The 21201-nt window shown below is 34.3% G+C and overlaps 1 protein-coding gene across 1 annotated transcript in view; it reads right to left on the bottom strand.

Annotated features, from left to right (window-relative positions):
• Positions 1-16817: 16817 nt before the first annotated feature.
• LOC134744534 (toll-like receptor 6) overlaps positions 16818-21201 on the bottom strand; it is a 125540-nt gene continuing 121156 nt past the window's right edge. The window contains exon 2 of the mRNA XM_063678341.1: positions 16818-17004. The gene's annotated coding sequence lies outside the window, so the exon portion shown is untranslated. The remainder of the gene's footprint in view (positions 17005-21201) is intronic.

The raw sequence follows: 21201 nt of genomic DNA, 5'->3' as shown, positions 1-21201 counted from the left end.
TAAGCACCTGTAAAAATGGTACTAGTGACTTGTCTTCTTAATGTACTTAACAAATTAACTGGTATCTTGACATTAAGCTGAGTGGAGACCCTTTCTGGAGGTTCTGGAGTGGCGTCCGCGTACCGGAAGACGAACTGCCGGTAGGCCTCCAACGAGATGGAGCGACGACCTGGTGAAGGTCGCGGGAATTCGGTGGTTGCGAGCGGCACAGGATAGGTCGGAATGGCGAGCCTTGGGGGAGGCCTATGTCCAGCAGTGGACGTCTATCGGCAGTGACGCTTATTAATAATAAATTGTTCTGTTGTCTATGTAATACCTAAATTTAAGCGTTTTCTGAATAAATCTCTTCTATTCTTTTCTATTCTATTCTAAATTAATATTATTTTTACTTCTTACCAGCCGGGCTAGCACATGATTGGCGCGAGAGTGTCTTGCCGCGACATAGACTACCCGTCCCCCTTTAATTCATACAGTTAGTAAAAGACGGGTAGTCTATCTCGCGGCGAGATACTGTCGTGCCAATCATGTGCTCGGCCTACGGGGGGCATTACCAAGATGCCAATCGTTCGCTCCGCAGCGAACGATACGCTAATGTCTCTTCATCTTTTTCTTCCACCTAGCATTATTCCGGAATCCGGCCTTTACTAGGGTCCGCTTTCCTCCACTGCGCGATCCTGGGCGTCCTCTCGTGTGAGCCCGTTTACTCACATATCTGCTTTCACGACATCGAGCCATCGCTTTTTTGGTCTGCCGTGGGGTCGGGGGCCGTCAACGGCTAGGTGATGTTGGAAGAGTCATAGAGAGAGATTACCGTATCGTTCGCTCCGTATAGCTACGAGTAGGCGGGCACCCAAAAGATTTACAAAGAGAGAAAACCATTTTACAAAGTAAAGACACCACATAGGAAGTTGATTTTAGAAGCCATCGAAATATGCTAACGATCAATTACATTTCGTAGGTAACTATATTTCAATTATCCGGTCCAGAATAGAGGAAATTTTGTATCTTTCAGGAAAATGCTGACACATTTCAGGATAATAAACTATCTTCTTGGGATACTAAATATATTATAATAGTTAACGATTAATCAAGAAATACGCAGTAGCAAATTAGCAATTAAGGTCGAGTATAAAGTACAGGGAGCCTAGCCAAGTGACTAACGTTGATAGGAAACGCCAATCGTAAGTGAAATAATGTATGGAAATGACCGCGTGACTTTTCGTTACATCTGTCATCCCGATAAAAAAAAATTGATCGGCTTTTGTCGATGTCATCTTGGGCTGTAAAATTTTTAAAACACAGCAGCGCCTTAACCCAAGCGATAGATTTCATTTGCGAGTTTATTGTGATTATTTCGCACCTTAATGCGCATACGCCGGTGGCACGTATTCAAACCTCAGGTCCATGCGGTATGCGGGTTGTTAACTTGTTAGCATTACTTGTTGTGAACTGCCCGTGTATTCTTATTTGAGTGCAAGGGCCAGCACTTGCGAGTTTTAAAACGAACCAGTGTAACCTGACCTCAATATTCGTAGCAACTATGGAGAGCGCAAGGATACCGGTCAGTCTGTCAGGTAGCTTTTCACTTGCTACTGCTTTTTAAGTGATCGGAGTTGACTCGCTTTGGCCTAAACGCCGCTTTAAAAGGCAAAGATCAAGTGTTCGTTAAACGTGTATGCTGTCAGTTAGCACTTGTATTTTATAGTCCATTCCATACAAAAGTAAATCCCAGCTTTGAGCTGTTACAGCTCGTTATATTCAGAGATGCTATGGGAATTTAATGCTTTTACAGATTTTCTGGAGTGAATCTATATATATATAAACGTAAAAGTCCCGACTGACTGACTCACTTAAATCAACGCCCAGCCCAAACCGTTAGACCTAGAGAGCTGAATTTTTCACAATAGGTAGAGCTTTTATGACGTTAGTATCCACTAAGAAGGGGTTTTTCAAAATTCATCCCTTATGGTGGTGAAAAAGGGGTTGACAGTTTGTATGGATCAAATATTTTTGTGAGTGTGGGACTTGAATCTTTGTATAAAGGCATATTATTAGAATACAAGAAAAGTAATACCAGCGTTTTTAAAAATTCATTCTATAAAAGCGGTTGAAAGTTTGTATAGGGTCCAAATTATATTTTAAGCTAAGAGTTTGAAATTTCGTAAAAAGTTATTTCATTAAAAGAGAAGAAAGCTAATTTCAGCGGTTTTGAAAATTCATCCCTTAAGGTGGTGAAAAAGGGGTAGAAAGTTTGTAGGGAGGGTAAACATTTTTTTAAGTGGGCATGTTATTATGGCATTAAAGGTATGTTATTAGAATACAAGAAAAGTGATTTCAGCGTTTTTAAAAATTCATCCCCTAAAGTGGTTAAAAAGGGGTTGAAAGTTTGTCGTGGTCCTAATTTTATTTTAAGCTAGGTACTTGAAACTTCATAGAAAGTTATATAATTAAAAAAGAAAAAACTTATTTCAGTATTATTGAAAATTCATCTCCCAAGGTGGTAAAAATGGGGTTGAAAGTTTGTATGGAGATCAAATATTTTTTTGAGTGCGGGACTTGAATCTTTGTACAAAGGCATATTATTAGAATACAAGAAAAGTAATTTAAGCGTTTTTAAATATTCATCCCCTAAAAGGGTTAAAAAGGGGTTGAAAGTGAATCTATTACAAATGCTTTGAAACTTCTTAGAAAGGCATTGTAAAAGATTCTAAAAAAAGTTATTTCAATGTTTTTAAAAATTCAACCCCTAAAGGGGTTAAAAAGGGGATGTAAGTTTATATGTGGTACAAATTTTTTTTAAGCTAGGAACTTGAAACTTGGTAATAAGGGCATTATATTAAAATAGACGAAAACTGATTACTTACACCGTTTTTGAAAAGTTTGTATTAATAGTTTCGGGAGCGAATGTTTTTTTTAAATAGTGGACTTGTAAATCTTCTAAGAGGGTCGAGAGGGATTATATCGGGAACAATTTTTTTTCAGTTAGGGTCTTGAAACTTCGTAGTTTGTGAAAGACAAATTTCATGCGTTGTATAATGATTAACAAATGATTAACCGCCCCTACTGATATATTTTGCTGCATAATGTTCTATATTATGCTCATGTACAATATATAACCACCAACATACAAATCCACGCGTACGAAGTCGCGAGCAATAGCTAGTATGTAAATAATTACCTACTTGATAACCTATGTAAAAATTGTAATTTACATAAACAAGCAATCGAACAAGAAAAAAAAAGAAAACAAGCTAAATCATAAACGAAAAAATTTAATCTACCTATGTCACCCGAATTTATCGAAAAGTCGATTGACATGTGCATTAAAATTGTCGTTTGTAGTTAGATAACTTTGTTTAATTAAAAATATCTAGAAATTTACATTAGCTTAAGAATATTTACGCAAGTTATGGTTAACAATAAGTCATCAAGGGCTTGAATCCCGTCGGATAAGAATGGTTACATGTAACTAAGACGCCCAGACATTACTCCTCCAAGATTACAAATTGTAACTCACACTGATTAAACATGACAAGTGGAAGTGCAGTTAAATGGGACTCACCATGATTGCGTCCACTGTCCAGTAGAAAAAAAAAAGAATTAAATCAGACTACCTATTAACAAAAGCGAGCTATAACTTTTGCCAGCTTTGCGTCGAGAAATTTGAGTTTCAATCGTAATTGCTTCGTTACTGAAAAACCGGCCAAGTGCGAGTCGGACTCGCGGTCCAAGGGTTCCGTACATTACACAATTTAAACAATGTATTTTTTATGTGAAATGTCTAAAAAACCCGTAGGGGTCGGATCAAAAACTAAGTAATTAAGTCCGACTCACGCTTGACTGCACATTTCTAATAGGTTTTCCGGTGATCTATAGGTAAAGATCTATTTTGTGTATTTTTTTCAAAATTTTTGACCCAGTTGTTTCGGAGATAAAGGGGGGGGGGATGGTCATTTTTTGCCTATTTTGTTGAATAACTTCTAAACTATTTATCTTAAAATTATAAAAAAAAATATTTCAGATTCTCACAGTAAGCTCTTTCATTTGATATGTAACACGATATGGTTTGACAAACTTTATTTTTTAATTTTCTCATTTACCCCCCCAAAAGTGGCCCCCGTGGGTAAAATTAATTTGTTTGCGTTACGTGTCCATTTTTGGGTCACAAACTTGTGTACCAAATTTCAACTTAATTGGTCCAGTAGTTTCGGAGAAAATAGGCTGTGACAGACGGACAGACAGATAGACAGGCAGACAGACAGACAGACAGACGCACGAGTGATCCTATAAGGGTTCCGTTTTTTCCTTTTGAGGTACGGAACCCTAAAAATGGAAACTAATTTTAAATATTGGACTTTAAAAACCAATATGTGGGATATTCTGCCCAAATATTTTTGACATTGGAATAAAAATTTACAGCCAGAAATTATGCGTGGCCACGAGCGTTTTATTTATGTGATCATACAGTTATCGTAATTATACGGTAATTTTAATGCTTGTAAATATAAATCGGATAATAATATGTTTCCCAAAATAGGTATTAAATTCATCGTTTTATTACTTTTTTGGAGGGTGAAATTGGCTATGAACACGATACAGGTAAGGTTTACACTTAGGTATTTATAATTAAATTAATACTGGAATTACTTCTAACGTATCTAACACAGACTGAGATTTAAGGAACCGCTCAAGCAATTTGAATTTAAATAAGAAAGCGTGACAAGAATTCCTAGCGATACGTAAATTACTGAGAGATAGGTACTGTTGCTTTCTTCTTATATAATGCTTCATGAATTCCATACAAATTAGTACCAACATTAAGGGATAATGTTTAATCAAAATGCTGTTGACAGATACGATTTCTGTATGTACACATCATTCTAATTATCGTTGTATACGTACGTAACGTACTCTGTGTGTATGGTTTACTGAAGGTTTTACTAAATACTATTTATTGATATTAGGTAGAATAGAAGGTATTTGCTGAAGATTTGTCTTTAGTAGTAGAAGATTCGTAATTTTTTTGAGTAAATAGAGTAAACTTATATTATGAGTAAATGTTATTATGAGAGCCCAGGCTACCTTAAGGTAGGTAGTCACATAAAACCTTATAAAACATTCGACTAAGGCATGGAGGAGGTAATTCAAAGGGAATAAAAAGCGGATAAGTATCATCAAAGAGGGATATAATAAGATAGAGCGGTACTGTCAAAGTAAATTTTGTAACCACAGAAAATTCACTGCCATCTATCGATACACTCTAAAACTAAAAATGAAGATTTCTAAAAATGCGTTAAAATGTATTTAAATATGGATAAATGATTTTTTTATTTGCATTAATTATTATTATATGATTTTGACACATGTTCTTTAACGGATATGCGTTAAAATTATAAATAACAAACGAAACCGTCAACGCCCTCTATACGAGAGTAGGCCAAAACTAGTGGCGCCATCTGATCGAGAATCAAATTTTCATGATTTTTGAGGCACGTTTTTTCCTTAGACTGTATCCATCTATTACGGAGTTATCTTTGGTATCATGTTTTTGGCAGCTATTGTAGCTTTAAAGGATATTTTCTGTCTTTAATACTTTAATACTTTCGTTTATGATTTCATTTTTATAACAAACTAGCTTTTGCTCGCGACTTTGTCTGCGTGGACTTAGTAACCGCAGCTAGAGTAAGAATAGCGCCTGGAAAAATTCTCATAGCAATCTAAATTTGAGCATATTATGCACACAAATTAGCAGGCACTTCGTTAATTATCTCAATTCCACCCCGCTTTTTACTTTCTTAAGGGATGATTTTCGGGATAAAAACTATCTTATGTCCTTCTCAGGTACTCAACCTATCTCTATGCCTAATTTCATCTAAATCGGTTCAGCGGTTTAAGCGTGAAGAGGGAATACACAGACAGAAAGACAGACAGACAGACAGACTTTCGCATTTATAATATTAGTATGGATGGATAGTATGGATTTTGAGTTTGGCAAGTAAGCAATATGTAAAATATTTAAAAAAATGTGGCTGAGTCGTAAACAGGCTTGTGTATACATACATGTAACACTTCTAAATAATAGTAATAACTATTTTTTAAATTGTAAACGAAAATAGTCAATAAATTAATTAAAATATATATTTGACATTAAAATAAAAATATAATATGGTGTTATATATGAATGAATGGTTATGGTTCATTTAATTAATATTGCACGGAAATGTAGATTTCCTCAAAAAGTATTAAAGTTTATGATTCATCTATATAGGTACCTATTATCTAGTCACGGATGAGACTAATATATTGTAGTTAGAGTTGTATCCCATTTTCTATTTTAATTTGTTTCATGCATAGCCATGAGTTTCAGTCCGTTTACCATCAGTGCGCGCTCATTCGTACATGCCACAAAAAGCACTAGTCCTAGCGCGGCTGCATTCTGGTGATTGAGACTGCATAAAAGATTAGGTGCAGTAGGTGAAGATAAAACGAAAAAGTCCTCACTGGGGCTCGGTCAGCCTTAGGTACACTAACAAAATTAACATATTCACTGTTTCATTTTAACTAGTTCCCACTTTTGAATTTCCTATTAGTGTTTACAAAGGCAAAGTCAACACGAAGCCAGCTAGAGGTTTCAATATTGGTGGAGGATATTTACGCAAGGTTCGACTTAAAAAGTAAGTATAAAAGGTTCATATATGGTTTTCGACTATAAATTATGAAATGAAGATTGAAGATCCACATGCTAGTCTATTGTTGGAGTTTATTTACAAAATGCTTAAGTTGTTGATTTAGGCGTGAGAATTGGCTTCTAACGTTCGTAATGCTGGTAGGTCCAATCGATCAAACATCTAACAGGCTCCTGTGATTTTTTCGGGTCTTTGCTATGTTAATAAGCGGAAAGCTTTCCTGCACGATCTTGCTACAAATGAATTTGTATAACATAGTGATTGTTTGCCGCTAAGGATGCTGAGGTTTACCAAGGAGGTCGTATATTTTTACAATTATTTTGGACATTTTTATTTTTTATATTCTAAATTATTTTTACTGTTTACTCTTTCTATTTACAGAAAGTGGTTTTATACACAATGACTTTTTACTGTTTTATTTTCTTTTGATTGTTTACTCGTATTAACTGCCATTATCTCATACTTTCGATTTTTTTATTTATTAAATTTGATTCTTAATTATTACTATTGATATTGTGTTGCGACGATCTTTTTGTGAATGCATTTCATTTTGACATGTAAAATATCCTCTCTCTGTGGTCGCTCCCTCATGACTGAGGATCGTGGTCATCAGTGGATGTGGATGCTCCACACCTGGTTCTTGTGATCTGCCTCTATCAGTGCCTGTCTATCGCGTCTCTGACGACCGAGCAAAAGCTGGTTGAGGATGGGGCCCCTTTTACTTGATCGCTCCATATTCTAGTTGGAGACCGTCCTCGCCCTCGTTTGCCCTCCGTGTTTCCAACAATGATCAGCTTTTCAAGGCTTTCATCTCCCCTTATATAAAATATAATGTACATTTTAAATGAGAAATAAATGTAGGTATCTAATCTAATCTGAGTTAATGGGACCGTAGACCAAGATTTTTAGTTTGCAGCCAGGTACTAAGCTGGTATACTTATATAAAAAAAAACACTAGTATATTTATTTTTACCAAATTTAAATTAGGTAGGTATATTTCTCAAGGAATCCCATAGCATTTATAGATCTATAGATATAGTGCATAATTGTTTGCTATCGTATTTTCACGGAAACGCACAAACGTGTCATGCTATTTAAGTCAGTTTTAGTACAATAAGTACTGAGGTTGACAGAAGAAGTAGCAAGGTTTCTGAGAAAATACGATGGCAAACAATAATGCACTACATCTACGGTTCCGGTACGGGTAAAAACGGGACCCTATTACTAAGACTCCACTGTACGTCTGTCTGTCTGTCTCTCAGTCTGTCTGTCTGTCCGTCTGTCTGTCGCCAGGCTGTATCTCATGAACCGTGATAGCTAGACAGTTGAAATCGTCACAGATGATGTATTTCTGTTGCCGCTATAACAACAAATACTAAAAACAGAATAAAATAAATATTTTAGTGGGGCTGCCGTATAACAAACGTGATTTTTTTGCAGTTTTTTGCGTAATGGTACAGAAAGAACCCTTCGTGCGCGAGTCCTACTCGCACTTGGCCGGTTTTTTCATATCGCTTTCTGCATTCATAATATTAGTGTAAAAAAAACAGTAACCTAATTGTAGTGTCGCCAGCAGCACCTGCCTAACGGCTCGATTCGAACAATGCTTATAAGAAGTCATAGCGGTACTATACCGATGTCTGTCAGTGTCAAAAGTGACATTTCTTCAACCAAAAAACGTCACGTTTGACACTGACAGATAAGTATCGTACCGTTGTGACTTCTTGTAAGCATTTTTCGAATCGGTCCGTAAAGCTGCTAATGGTAAAGGTTGCAGAGAAGACAAGGCGGCAACCTTAATGACTATGGGCACGTCCAGGAGTGCCTTGTGATTGTCACATCTAGTGGGTCTCTTGAGGAGTTGTTTGTGTGAGATGGTTATTACTAAATAATAATCGCTATCGTTATTTTGTCCCAAATATCCTGCAAATTATCTTGTTAATCACAACTGTGTCCTCAGAGCCAGACATGTCAATTATGCTTGTGTACGTAAACATCGCAGCGGAAGCGTTTGTTAATAAGCACGTCGTGTAGCATTAATTAGGTGGAGGAGATAATTATAAGGACTATCAAATATTCTGTGTTGCTCGTGATACGTGGTTGTGTTAATATGCATATATTATAGGGTTGTTTATGCGAGATACAAAGTAGATGCTACCGAAATTCTAATCATACCTACTCAGATACCATAAACGATGCAGACTCATCATCTTAACTTTTTTCTTGTTGAATCCTATTGGTGCCTGGGGTGCTTGGCAACTCTCCAACCTTCCAATTCATAGGGGAAACTGGGTCTAATGGGGATTATTTCTGTACTTGTGTTAGGATATTTTCTTTCACTAAAGACCTAACGGTAAATATCAAATAGTATTTATTTCGAACACAGTTCAAAACAGTTCCCAGAAACTCATTCTCTAAAGACGAAAGAAAAATTCTTGAAGTAGGTATCTTCCTATATTTTATACACGAGAGATCACAGATCTTATGTTTACTATTCAACGTATATTTTATGTATTACATTAAAAATTGTGGTTTTTAATTACACATTAAAAAAAATTAACACTAACGCCAGGGCCCCTAACAATTTACTAAATTATTGTCAAATTAACAGACGTAACACCAACCAGATTATCCCCCCCAGTTGCACCAATAGTTCTTAGTTTGAAGAAGTAACAAAAGTTAAATTTAACCACTCCGGCGCCAGCTGCCGTGCTGTCCAAATAAAATCCTCCACGTTCTATAAAAAGGGCTTATGTTAGTAAAAATCGATGGAGAATAGGACGTTTTCGGGGAGCATGGCAGATTAATGCCACCTCCGCGGACTTCCGACGTCGTAATCGAATAACTCAAATAAACTCAGGTGGAACTTTTCAATACGCTTCGTGACCGTGACGGTTACGACTGAAACGCGCTATGTAATAAGACACAACTGAGATTTATACAAAGTAAATCCAAAAGAGCGCATGGAATGTGATTTTATTACAAAAGGTGCCGTTTTAACACTGACAGGAACTTTTCTATATCTTTTTGTTTTCAAATGGATTTTCAGAATATGCTTTTCCTTTAGTGTTGAATCTGATTTGGGTATATATCCGCAGTATTGTTTGTGGAAACTTTTTAATACTACGTGACTAGTTATAAGTTTGTTTTCAATAGCGCAATATGCTTTTATCCTATTTATTTTGAAGGTGTGCACGTTAAACATATTTATATTTAAAAAAATCCCTGTGCCTGTGTATTCGTTCAATAGGAATAACAGCTGCTACTAAAGTTTGTTGATTTGTACCTATCCGTATAAAATAAATTTTGTTCATTATTGCATAAACACTTCCCTTTCCCCAAATCGAAGCTTCAAAGCAGCAGTACAAAACACGTAGTTTGATTCGTTCCGAACTTGCACGCTAGGCGTCACAAAAACTCGCCGTCTCTTCGTCTGGGAGAACCCAGGCCACTACTATCTTCTTAAAAACGCTACCTATTAAATACTTACCTGAAGAAGTTATGTACAAATTGAGAATAATGTGTACGAACCAATTTACCTTTATTACTTCGTAATCACGCATTTTTAAGGTCACTCAGGATCTTATCAAAAGATAGAAGATATACGTACTTACTTATAGTTAAAATATATGTTAAGTACTATTTCAGTGAAAACCACCTTCGTAAAAATGTTAGGTTTCATAGGTCAAAATCTGTCACATTTGTTTAAATTATTTCCAAGTTCTATTGAATTTCACTTTAAACCAAACTTTTTACGTTTAATGTTATCTGAAAAAACTTTTGTGACTGACATATTACTTATATCTAATATAATAGTATAAAACCAAGTCGCTTTCCGCTATCTGTATGTCTGTCCGTATGTATGCTTAGATCTTTAAAACTACGCAACGGATTTTGATGCGGTTTTTTTAATAGATAGAGTGATTCAAGGGGAAGGTTTATATGTATAATTTGTAAAAGTTTTGTGTACAATAGTTGAACTACCCGTGAGAAGCCGGGGCGGATCGGTAGTATCTAATATAAGACAGTCGATAGTTACTACTACTAGCCCTGTGAGTTGTATACCGAGCTCGCGAAATCCCATTGCAGGGAAATAGGCGTCATACAAAATTCCTCAAGAATCGGTTGAGAATTGCGACCTGTAGAGAAGAAAAGCCGAACATACGAAATATTTTTTGCCCAAACTGAAACGGAGACTATCGCTTTTGCTCGATCAATAACTAAAAAAATACTAAGTCATACTTACTTACGTTCCTGAGCTTTAGTGTAAACTGTATTGAAGCAAAGTTTTGTCATCCTGGGTATTTTCTTATGGGTTTAGATTTCCTCCTCAATACCTAACCTTTAACATCTCTTTGTACTTCTGGCGTGGGTAGAATCTCCTTATGGGCACAAGTAGGGCACATATTATTATGTCCTAACTTACCCTATTAGATAACTGGCACTAACTAAATCGTACCATATTCCTTACGTTTCAGAATATTAAATATCTTCTAAAAGGGATAGTGGACGACCGCTTCTCCATATTTACAAACGACTCCCCATTTTCCTTCCTGTGTATTCACTTTATGGATAATGTTTCTGTATAATTTATTGTACCTTATATTGACCATAGATAGCTATGCCTCTTCGTTTGACTGTTTTAGATTATTATAAAAGTTATGAGCAAAAAACAAATTCCATACAAAGTTTAAAAAGCTTTTCCATACAAACTTGTAATAAATAAATCAATGAAAAAAATCAAACGAAGAGTGTAGCTATGGTTAATGTATAATTGTACATAAAATCGCGTTAAAATATTTTCAATAATGTTAACATCCAGAATGAAGAAACGGTCGTCCCCTGTCGTCTTAAGTACCTACTATAATTATTTTGTAAGTTATATGTAGCAAATAAGAGAATCTAATTTATAATTAATAACAAACATCCATTTAAGTTCCGAATCCATCACAGTAAGCCACCTATAAAAAAATAGACATATAAACAACGTAACGCAAACAAAAAATTGTCAGGTAAAAATATATCTGTAGATATACCTATATGCCCTACTCGTAATTATGTTAGCTGGAAGCTTGTCAAGCGAGCATCTAGGGCACAGGAAACTTTAATACAAGCTCGCACAGGAAACTGACGAAGCAGTCACGCTAATAATCGTTTAATCTCGTCTTGTGTTGGCAATGACACACTTGATTAGTTTTGGAATATTTTTCAGCTTGCATGGTCTTTTGGTAACTAGCAAGAACCTGTCTTGCCTTTTATTCAACTACTTTGTTTCAGCTGTTATAGTAAGTACCAAGTATCCAGATTAATAAAGAGTATACTATGCCTGCAATAACGAAATATTTAATGGATACCTTATTATAGTCGAATTAGTCATGCGCAAAATGTGTCACTGAAAAGAAAAGATTGATATGCATCTTTCGTACGCTGTGAACTACTTCACTTTTTTATTTCTCTAGTTCAGTTTAGTTCAGAAGCTCAACTGATCTATCTATATCAACAGTACTGTTTTCATTTCTCTCGTTCGCGGATATATTGAGTTGAATGAAGACTGATAGATAATTTCATTCAATATGAATCACTCAAATAAATTAATTTATGAATCGAAGGCTTTTGTCACTCTCTAAGCGAATGAGCAAGTAAATGAAAAGGTTTTTAAACTGAACTGCTGAAGTAAAGAACTAAATGAGTCCGAACTGATCAATTGAAGTACTTGCTTTGAATCTTTCATTCGCGATCGTCATCGATTCTTGTCTAACCGGTTAATTCGAACAACGTGATAATTACAACGAGAACAATACGAAATTTAAATAGATAGTTTCGTTTTCAACTAGTTATCTTTAGCAGTTCGATTCGAGAAACCAATTGTCATTTCACGCTACAATTATTGTGACGTTTTGGGATATCCATTAGATATCCATTGGATATCTAAGTAATATCTTAAGCAAATCTTAAAGAGATCGTTCAAGAGGATATTCGGAATCGCGGAAATGTCAAATTTGACATGACTTTCTTATATTTCGTTATCGTTTTTATAGGATGGGCCAATGATAAATGCATTTTAACGAAAGACGTCAATACGAAAATAGAATTTATCACTGGCCCACCCTATATTTCATATCTAGTTGATATCTAGATCATTGTTCGAATTGGCGCGTTAGTCAAATTAAGTTATGTACAGTCACCATCAGACATGGCGACGATACCTACTTCACTTTTATTACATAAATTGTTACAGATAGGTAGTGTACAATTTATGTGTATAATAATTTCAAGGTTCAAATAGTTATTTATGTACTAAATATAATTATTAAATGAGCCACATTATATTTATTAAATGAGCCACGTTGTATATAAGTTTCATGGGAAATGTAATTTTATTTTTGTGTAGCAGGTAAGTCGCCGACCTGTGTATTTGATTATAAATAATATTACGGTTCGACCGCACAAGGGTTCTCCCTAAGGACTAAATTTTTTGAAGTTAGAAACTAACATGGTTTGTTTATGTTGTATTGTGGATTTTATATTTTAAATACAGGTTTTTTTAAATTTTATTGTTTTTTTAATAAATATGTTCAAAATAGGCAAACATATATATTTAGAGGGATAATTAAACACACATTTAAATTGATGAATACAGAATCTTGTTACCAAAACATTTTATGTGTAACTTAACAAATTTAAGAGATTGGTATACATTATTGTAATAAATATGTACAGCTTATATGGTGCTTTATTTACAAACGTTTGGAACTAAAGTATTTCATGTGGTTCCTCTTTTTCAAATACATATGAAATATTTATTAACTGTTATTAAAAAAAACATTTCGTGATTATATGCATATTAACAATCAAACAATAGGACCTTGTGTTTAATTGCGTGAAACCTACAATACAATACAAATACTCTTTATTGCACACCTCAATACAGAAAACAATAAATGTTGAATTAAAATAATATTTCAAATAACAGAAAACCGTTTTAGTTATAATAAATGGTACAAGATCTTCTTTGAAGTTAACTCCGTAGGAATATACATTCATAATTGTCGCTATAAAATGTTTGAAAAATTAATTAAATAATTGCTTAAGAAAATAATGACATGAAATAAAACTATGAAAAAGGATTATATCGCGTATATTGAATTTATACTACATCCCGACGTTTGGAACCTTTTACAGCGTTCGTGGTTAACGGGTGGCTGAAGAAAAACTACAATGTGCAGAAATACTCACATACAAATATAATGAACTAAATAAACTATAAACTATATTAAGCGACAAAGCTACGCCGTATATCTTTACTTGAAAATAGTTGTATTGTATAACTAGCCTTATGTACCGATTTTGTATGTAAGTACATGCAAAATCGGTACAACCAGCCTTAAAGTTTATAGTTTATTATGGTTCATTATATTTGTATGTGGGTATTTTTTCACATTGTAGTTTTTCTTCAGTCACCCGTTGACCACGAATGCTGTAAACGGTTCGAAACGCCGGGATGTAGTATAAATTAATATACGCGATATAATCCGTTTTCATAGTTTTATTTCATGAGTAACTATCGCTGTAACCGAAGACAATATTAAAATAATATGTAATAAAAAACAACATTTATAAAATAAATAAAATCTAATTACTAATAAAATTGCCTGCATGAAAATAAACAATACATAGGCAACAATATACGAAAGTACTGTGAAGTATCCAATATTAAATTGATTAAATACCTACTCTGCAATTAATAACGTAAAATCTTGCACTAACGAATCTATCTATTGTTGCTTAAAGTTTCTTCTAAATATACAATTTTCATTCCTAGGTCGTTAATGTTCATCTCAAACTTTCTTTCTCTTATCAAAACTATGTACAGTCAGCAACAGTTAATTTTAAATGGAAAAATATTTAACACAAATTTAAGTTCTTTTTTATACACGTACACGTACAGTACTTATTCTCTTTCAAGTACCTATAACTTATATTTTTAGAATACTGTTAGAATATTTACACCCATAATGACTAGAAATATTTTGTACAATAGATTACTTATTTATTAATAACACTATCAAATCGTGTGTCTTGAAACCTGAGACTATCTACATTAAAAAAATAAATCTTAACAAATATTTCTTACATCTAAACCGAGAAGTAGGAAGATATTTACAGCTAAGTAATGAAAATATACTTATTGGAAGCTTAACCAAAAATCACAGCGAATTATCTTATGAACTAATTTAATCGATGTGTTATTCTATAAACGTAACAATGATTGCTGGTGTCATCTCTTACATAAAAATTTACATTTATTCGTTTTATACTAAATACCTTAGGATATTACAAAAGTCATCATGTTTAAAAGTTAGGAGTATAACTATAATAGGTACTAAAAAATTACGACACATAAAAATAAGGAGATTTATTAAGAAAGCTAATAGTAGACAGTCAGCTGTAGCAAAGTAACACTGTATATATACATGTATTCAGTATATAAGACATGTACATGTCTGTTGTTTTCCACAGTTGATGTGTATTGAAATGATTAATATATTTGTTGTTTTAGATATTTCTAGTGTTGTAGTCTTTAAATTTAATAATAAAGGAAAAATGGAAAAAGTTACGCTTCCGGCAGGACTTGAACCCCGCAACTTCCGCAATCCGTTTGTCCGCAAAATTTGCAAGGTTCTGGTAGGCTTCCGTAGCTCAATTGGTTAGAAGCAACGCACGGATTGCGGAGGTTGCGGGTTCAAGTCCTGCCGGAAGCGTAACTTTTTCCATTTTTTCCTTTAATATTTAATTTGGAGTATCGCTCGCAGACGTATCTGCATGTTAAAAAATTGGTTGTAGTCTTTACTTCCTAGAACCGAAAAAAAAATCTAAAATGGAACGGATATGTCAAACTACATATATGAAATAATCAGGCTATTGTAGGTTTTATTGTTTGGAAACCCTAGCCTTGCCGCCGTTAATTCGTTCGTATTATACTTAAATATACCTGAAGGTATTCCCGTATACCCAAACACCAAAATCCCGAATCCGTTGCGTTCGATAAACTGAATACATTCTAACTTCGTCCATAAATGGCGCATTACTCGTTGCCCGTCATAAATATTCATTTTAGGCAACGATGAGGAAGTTTCACGCTTCTTCTTGGTTCCAAGTAAATGCGAGAAATATTAGAGAATTTATGAGCGTGTTCTTACTTAGAAAGATGCGAATAGACCTTAGCGCGTTCGTGTTCTACATGGAACCATCAAGGACAGATAGCTATTATCACAGAAAGTAAAACACCTAGTGTAGGTACATAGCATGTACCTAGTGTTTATTAGTTTTCCTGTGCTGATAGGATATTTATTTATTTAATTCATTATTCAGGTATTTGTGTAGGTAATATTTATAGTTTTTAGGTTATGTATAGTATACATTTCCACTTTATGATAATCGATAAGGTGCAAACTTAATAATGATCTCTTTTCGTTATCGTTGTACATCATACAACTTCATGAAACATTTTAAAAAGTTACTTGAGTTACGACCATTCGAAATTATGTTTCTACGCCCACTCTAAGATTATAATTATTATTAACTAAAAAAAACACGTGAATCTTAATAAAAAGTGGACATTTCATCTTACTTTTTCAGTGGAAGTTCCTTATCGAATTACAGTGTCTTTTTGCTACCTACCAGGTTTATCGGAGCTACTAATGGTTGATTTTACCTATTCCAGTAAGTAGAATAGAAAAATATGGGTTAGTTAGTTTTCTGGGCATTTCCCGCAGGTTCACAAAACCATTGTGCATATTTTTGCGTGCGCTTCGGGTGTTATAGTTGTTTAGGCCTAGTGTGTACCTACGCACTTTGATTTAAGATTTACGCCATTATAAACAGATTAAATAATATTCATCTCTAATCTACATAGTATGTATTTACAACGTATTGCAACGTTTTGTAGTTAAAGGACATAATATTTTTTTTAAATAATAACTAGCCAAAATCACAAATTTAGCAACTTACAGTAGTCAGTGTTACAAGCATCCGTTGTCAAAGCAGAGCCTGCCAGTTTTGTCGCTGTAGTTTTGTAGTTTAAAGACACAGTAACAAATCACTTTTCATTAAGTCAAATCTATTAATTAAATATAGTAATTTCACTGTGATTAGTGTCCGTTATCATAGCAGGGCCTCTTCGAGCGTGTCGAAGGTGTCGTGCCATCAGTCGCTCTCGTAGACCGTGGAGTTGGACGACCGGCGCCGGCTGTACGGCGAGCTGAACTCCAGCCTATTGTCCGGCAGCCAGGAGTACGCAGTGCGCTCCGAGGATGCACTGGAATGAGGGAAAAACAATATTTATTTTTTATATTCATAATACAAAGCACAACAGAGACAGGGAGAGAGTAAGGTGTCTTTGCTGTTCCCGAAATTTAAAATTGGTGTTGTATTCAATGCCTTATAATAGAGACAAACTTCGTCTGTGGTGATATCATTCACAACCAGAAGTAAGATTCCTTATCCTTACTTTCAGGATTAATCAAATCAAATCAAAATATTTATTCTGTAAATAGGCTTAAGCTCTAGCTCTTTTAACTATTATATACAACAACAGACACATCTTTTATTTCTCGTATCTGTATGGCTAATTTCAGTGTCAAATGAAAATGGATCAGAAATTAAATTTTATTAAAGCGGGGGACTTTAAATTTCGTTTAAATGCTTCTTGTTAAATTTAAAAATACCTATATATTTTTTTAAATATTTCTCCCATAAATAATTAAAAGAGCATTCTTGTATGCGGAAGAAGTTACAGGCAAAGGATGATTATCAGTAGGTATAGTTTCATAATACATACTAAACTCGAACATGTTTGAAAATTTAATGAGCCATGTTGAACTTTGTTCCATGTCCAATTAACGTTTACAACTCGGTTCGGCTTTCAACGTGTAATAGTGCGAAATGTAAGGATAACAGTCCATTAAATGCGGGAAATATGTTTATAACATAGCGCAATAATTAATGGTGCATAATTATTACTACTATGGAAATGGGATATAAATATATAAGTATCTATATTTGATAATAGAAAACAAAGACTGTCCCAAAGCTTTCATGTAGATAATTAGTTATTACCTATGGCAATAACATTGTCAACGCAATTGTCATATTCTCAAAAATATGTAAATTCTTATCAAATACCATCATCCCCTAAAGCCTTTAGGGTTATATATTCCCGTAGTTAGATCTAGTTTCTAATTAATAAAACAGTAAAAGGAGATGTACATGTACGGTATGCATTAAAATACTTAGCATTCATCCTGTGAAACTATGTTAAGGTTGTCCATGCTCGTGTTAACTTGAAGATATTAATTACAAAACACAACATTACAGAATTCGCTAACGAGGTTTAGTAGCTTAATGAAGGAGGCTTACTGCAACCTTGCGTTGGACTTCGCGCCTTAATGGTAATCTAGCGCAGGATTTACATGACCAGCAGTAACAATTGGACCATGTTCTTTAGACTAAACAAAGGCATGGTTAAGCCACAACGTCGACATAATATTATCATAGTAATACCTAATACAACTAACAAGACAGTTCTTGACAGGGCGGGGAATAGAACGCACTTGCGCGTGCGGTGGAAATGATGTCACATCTTTTACAAAGCCAATAATATTTGGCAGACGTTAAAGTCCTTATAGCATTCACAGAACGCTTATTATCCTTTGGTTCCCATGTCATAATTTTGTAGTAAGTATTATCATGCTACTGCTTCCTACGTTCGATTTAACAGACTATCATCTAATAATGTTGGTAAACAAATATTTTAAAAGTTGTTATGAAAAGGTGTGTTGTTTTGATGATTCTTGAAGCGGCGGCGCGGAAAAGTGAAATTGTGGTTCTTGGTTGATGAAGCGTGATTTTGTCACACTTGTTGACTCTGGTTTCTCTCCCCAAACACTATTTTCAAATGAAGTTTAAAACCACATTTTTTAACCAAAGGGTAAAAACGGGACCCTATTACTTAGACTCCACGGTCCGTCTGTCTGTCTGTCTGTCACCAGGCTGCATCTCATGAACCGTGATAGCTAGATAGTTTAAATTTTCACAGATGATGTATTCTGTTGCCGTTATAACAACAAATACTAAAAAGTACGGAACCATCGGTGGGCGAGTCCGACTCGAACTCCGATTTTTTAAACATGTTAAAATGCATAGTTTTTGTTTATATTCTAAAGTACATACAATACTTTAGAATCTTTATTTCTATTTAATTAACTAGTTGCGTTACGTTGCTGAATCTCAATAAAGATAAACAAACGCACAACTAAATAAATTAACATTATCACGTTCGAAAAATTATATTCGAAACATACAGAACCACGTACAAAACTATTAGCTGTGTGCACATACAGCTTCCACTTTTCCCCAATGCAGTAGTACATTTTTATTCAACTCATCTTTACAAAAGTAGTTATAATATAGGCTTACGTGTTCGCGCAGGCGAGTGCCACCTACGATCACTTGAACAAACTGCATGCAGTATTTACCTTTGTCTTGCTTGTTGTTTTAAAGAGACGGTAGAGAGCATAGGTCACCGCTCTTGACACACTTTATAGGGACTCGTAAGAGGTCTCTACCGAATACTGGGGTGGGATTTTATAAAATGTCCACGGTAAAAATTTATTGATACTTTTGCGTAAACTATGATCCTAAAGCGGTTAGCAAATAGCTCGTATGTATCATTTAAACTGCTATCCATAACATTTATACGATAGTTTGTAATGATTTCTAAACTAGTTGGGATTTTAAAGCAGTTTACTAACCAAATAAAAATGTGTAGCGCTCAAATTACTTGCAAACATAATATTTAATTTTATTTATTTAGTTTATTTATAAGTTAAGTACCGATTGGTTCATTGTATGGGTGTGCTAAAAACAAATAAAATGTTAAAAATTCTACATCCTAGTAAAAAAGTATTTCTCAGTACTGTTTTTATGTTTTTATTCCACACGCAAATGTATTCACGAGCAGTTTTTTGCTTTGAATGAAAGCTTTCAGCTGTTGAATGAGATTAAAATTGTAAATAAAACTACATATATAAAATACCTACACAGTTTGTGAAACGTCATAGGTAGCTTATTGAATAAAGATTAGTCTACTAAGCCATTGATTTCCTTTAGGTACCTCCGCATAATATAGGTATATACATGAAGTAGGTACATCCACGAACAATACTGCAATTGCACCTACTAATCTACTTCATACGGTTGGTTAATTACAAGGCATGTAGGATAACAGTATAATTGGCGGGTTAATCTTATGGCCGATTATCTTTTAGATCGCCGAAGTTTACACTTCAGACGGCCACTGGTTACCCAATGAAGCTGAAATGTGTATTTTATGAACAATATATTCGACCAATCTTTATCATTTTATGATTTTTGGACTAAAAATATAATAGGTACACTTGCTATGTTTGTATCAAAATCCGTTATTAATTACAAAGTTGCTATCCGCAACATCCACACTGTCTAAGCTTTGGTGCACTGACGAGCCAATCAAAACGTTATCAAGCTAACAAATTTAGGATATGTCAATGTCAACTGAATTTATTCGATTACCCTAATTTTTTCCAGAAGAAACGGTAAAGTTGTCATGTTATTACAGTTTTACTACGTATTGGCCGAGAACCAGGGGTGGCCGGTAAACCGACTAAACTTACCTTTTTTTAAGAGTAGCGCTCTGTAAAAAAAAGGTAATTTCTACTAAGTTAATTTTGATATAATTACCACCTATGCAAGTTGCATGCTATGTAGAGTCAGCATCAAAATTAGCGAATAAACAACGGGTATCTACCCATTCTGTAATAGCTTAACAAAAAGTGATGGTTCTATATGTAGAACTTTATCTAGAAATTTATCTATATTTGGGAAAGTTATCGGGTATATCAGATACTTTTGGCGCGTTGTTTCATCCGCTACTATTGATGATGAATGTACAGTCAGCTGCAGAGAAAACTGATGACCTCCCTGAATAAAAATTTGTTTTCACGGGGGTCAGTTATCTCTGCAGTTGACTGTACATATATATGAAATAACTGAAAAAACTAAACTCACAGCATACGCACGCGAAAATCACTAGTCATTAGGTTAATTATTTACACGTCCGTCCATTAAAAATAATTCAGAAACGTTTTCAAGAGTGGCGTATTGGTAAAAATATGTAATTAATGAACAAATTAGAAACACAGTATTTAATTCATGTTTACTAATCTAGAACTAAAACAATATGGCTTAGTTATAATTTTAGATATAAAGGTTTCAATACGATTTCGAAGCGTATTTAGTAATTCTAATTTACCAGCGCTATTCACAATAGGGGAATGAAAAGCAAATTAATTTTCATTTTAATGACTTTAATGTCTACCTTGCAATAACTATTTATCAACTAAAGCAACGAGATGTAATCGTATTTTATGTTACGTATAATTTTGGCTATTGTATGGTTTTGAATAAATTGGTTGAT

The sequence above is a fragment of the Cydia strobilella genome, chromosome 10 (genome assembly GCF_947568885.1).
Source record: "Cydia strobilella chromosome 10, ilCydStro3.1, whole genome shotgun sequence".
Classification (NCBI taxonomy): Eukaryota; Metazoa; Arthropoda; class Insecta; order Lepidoptera; family Tortricidae; genus Cydia; species Cydia strobilella.
Note: the sequence above shows the minus strand (reverse complement) of the source record. Positions and strands in the feature narration are given on the sequence as shown.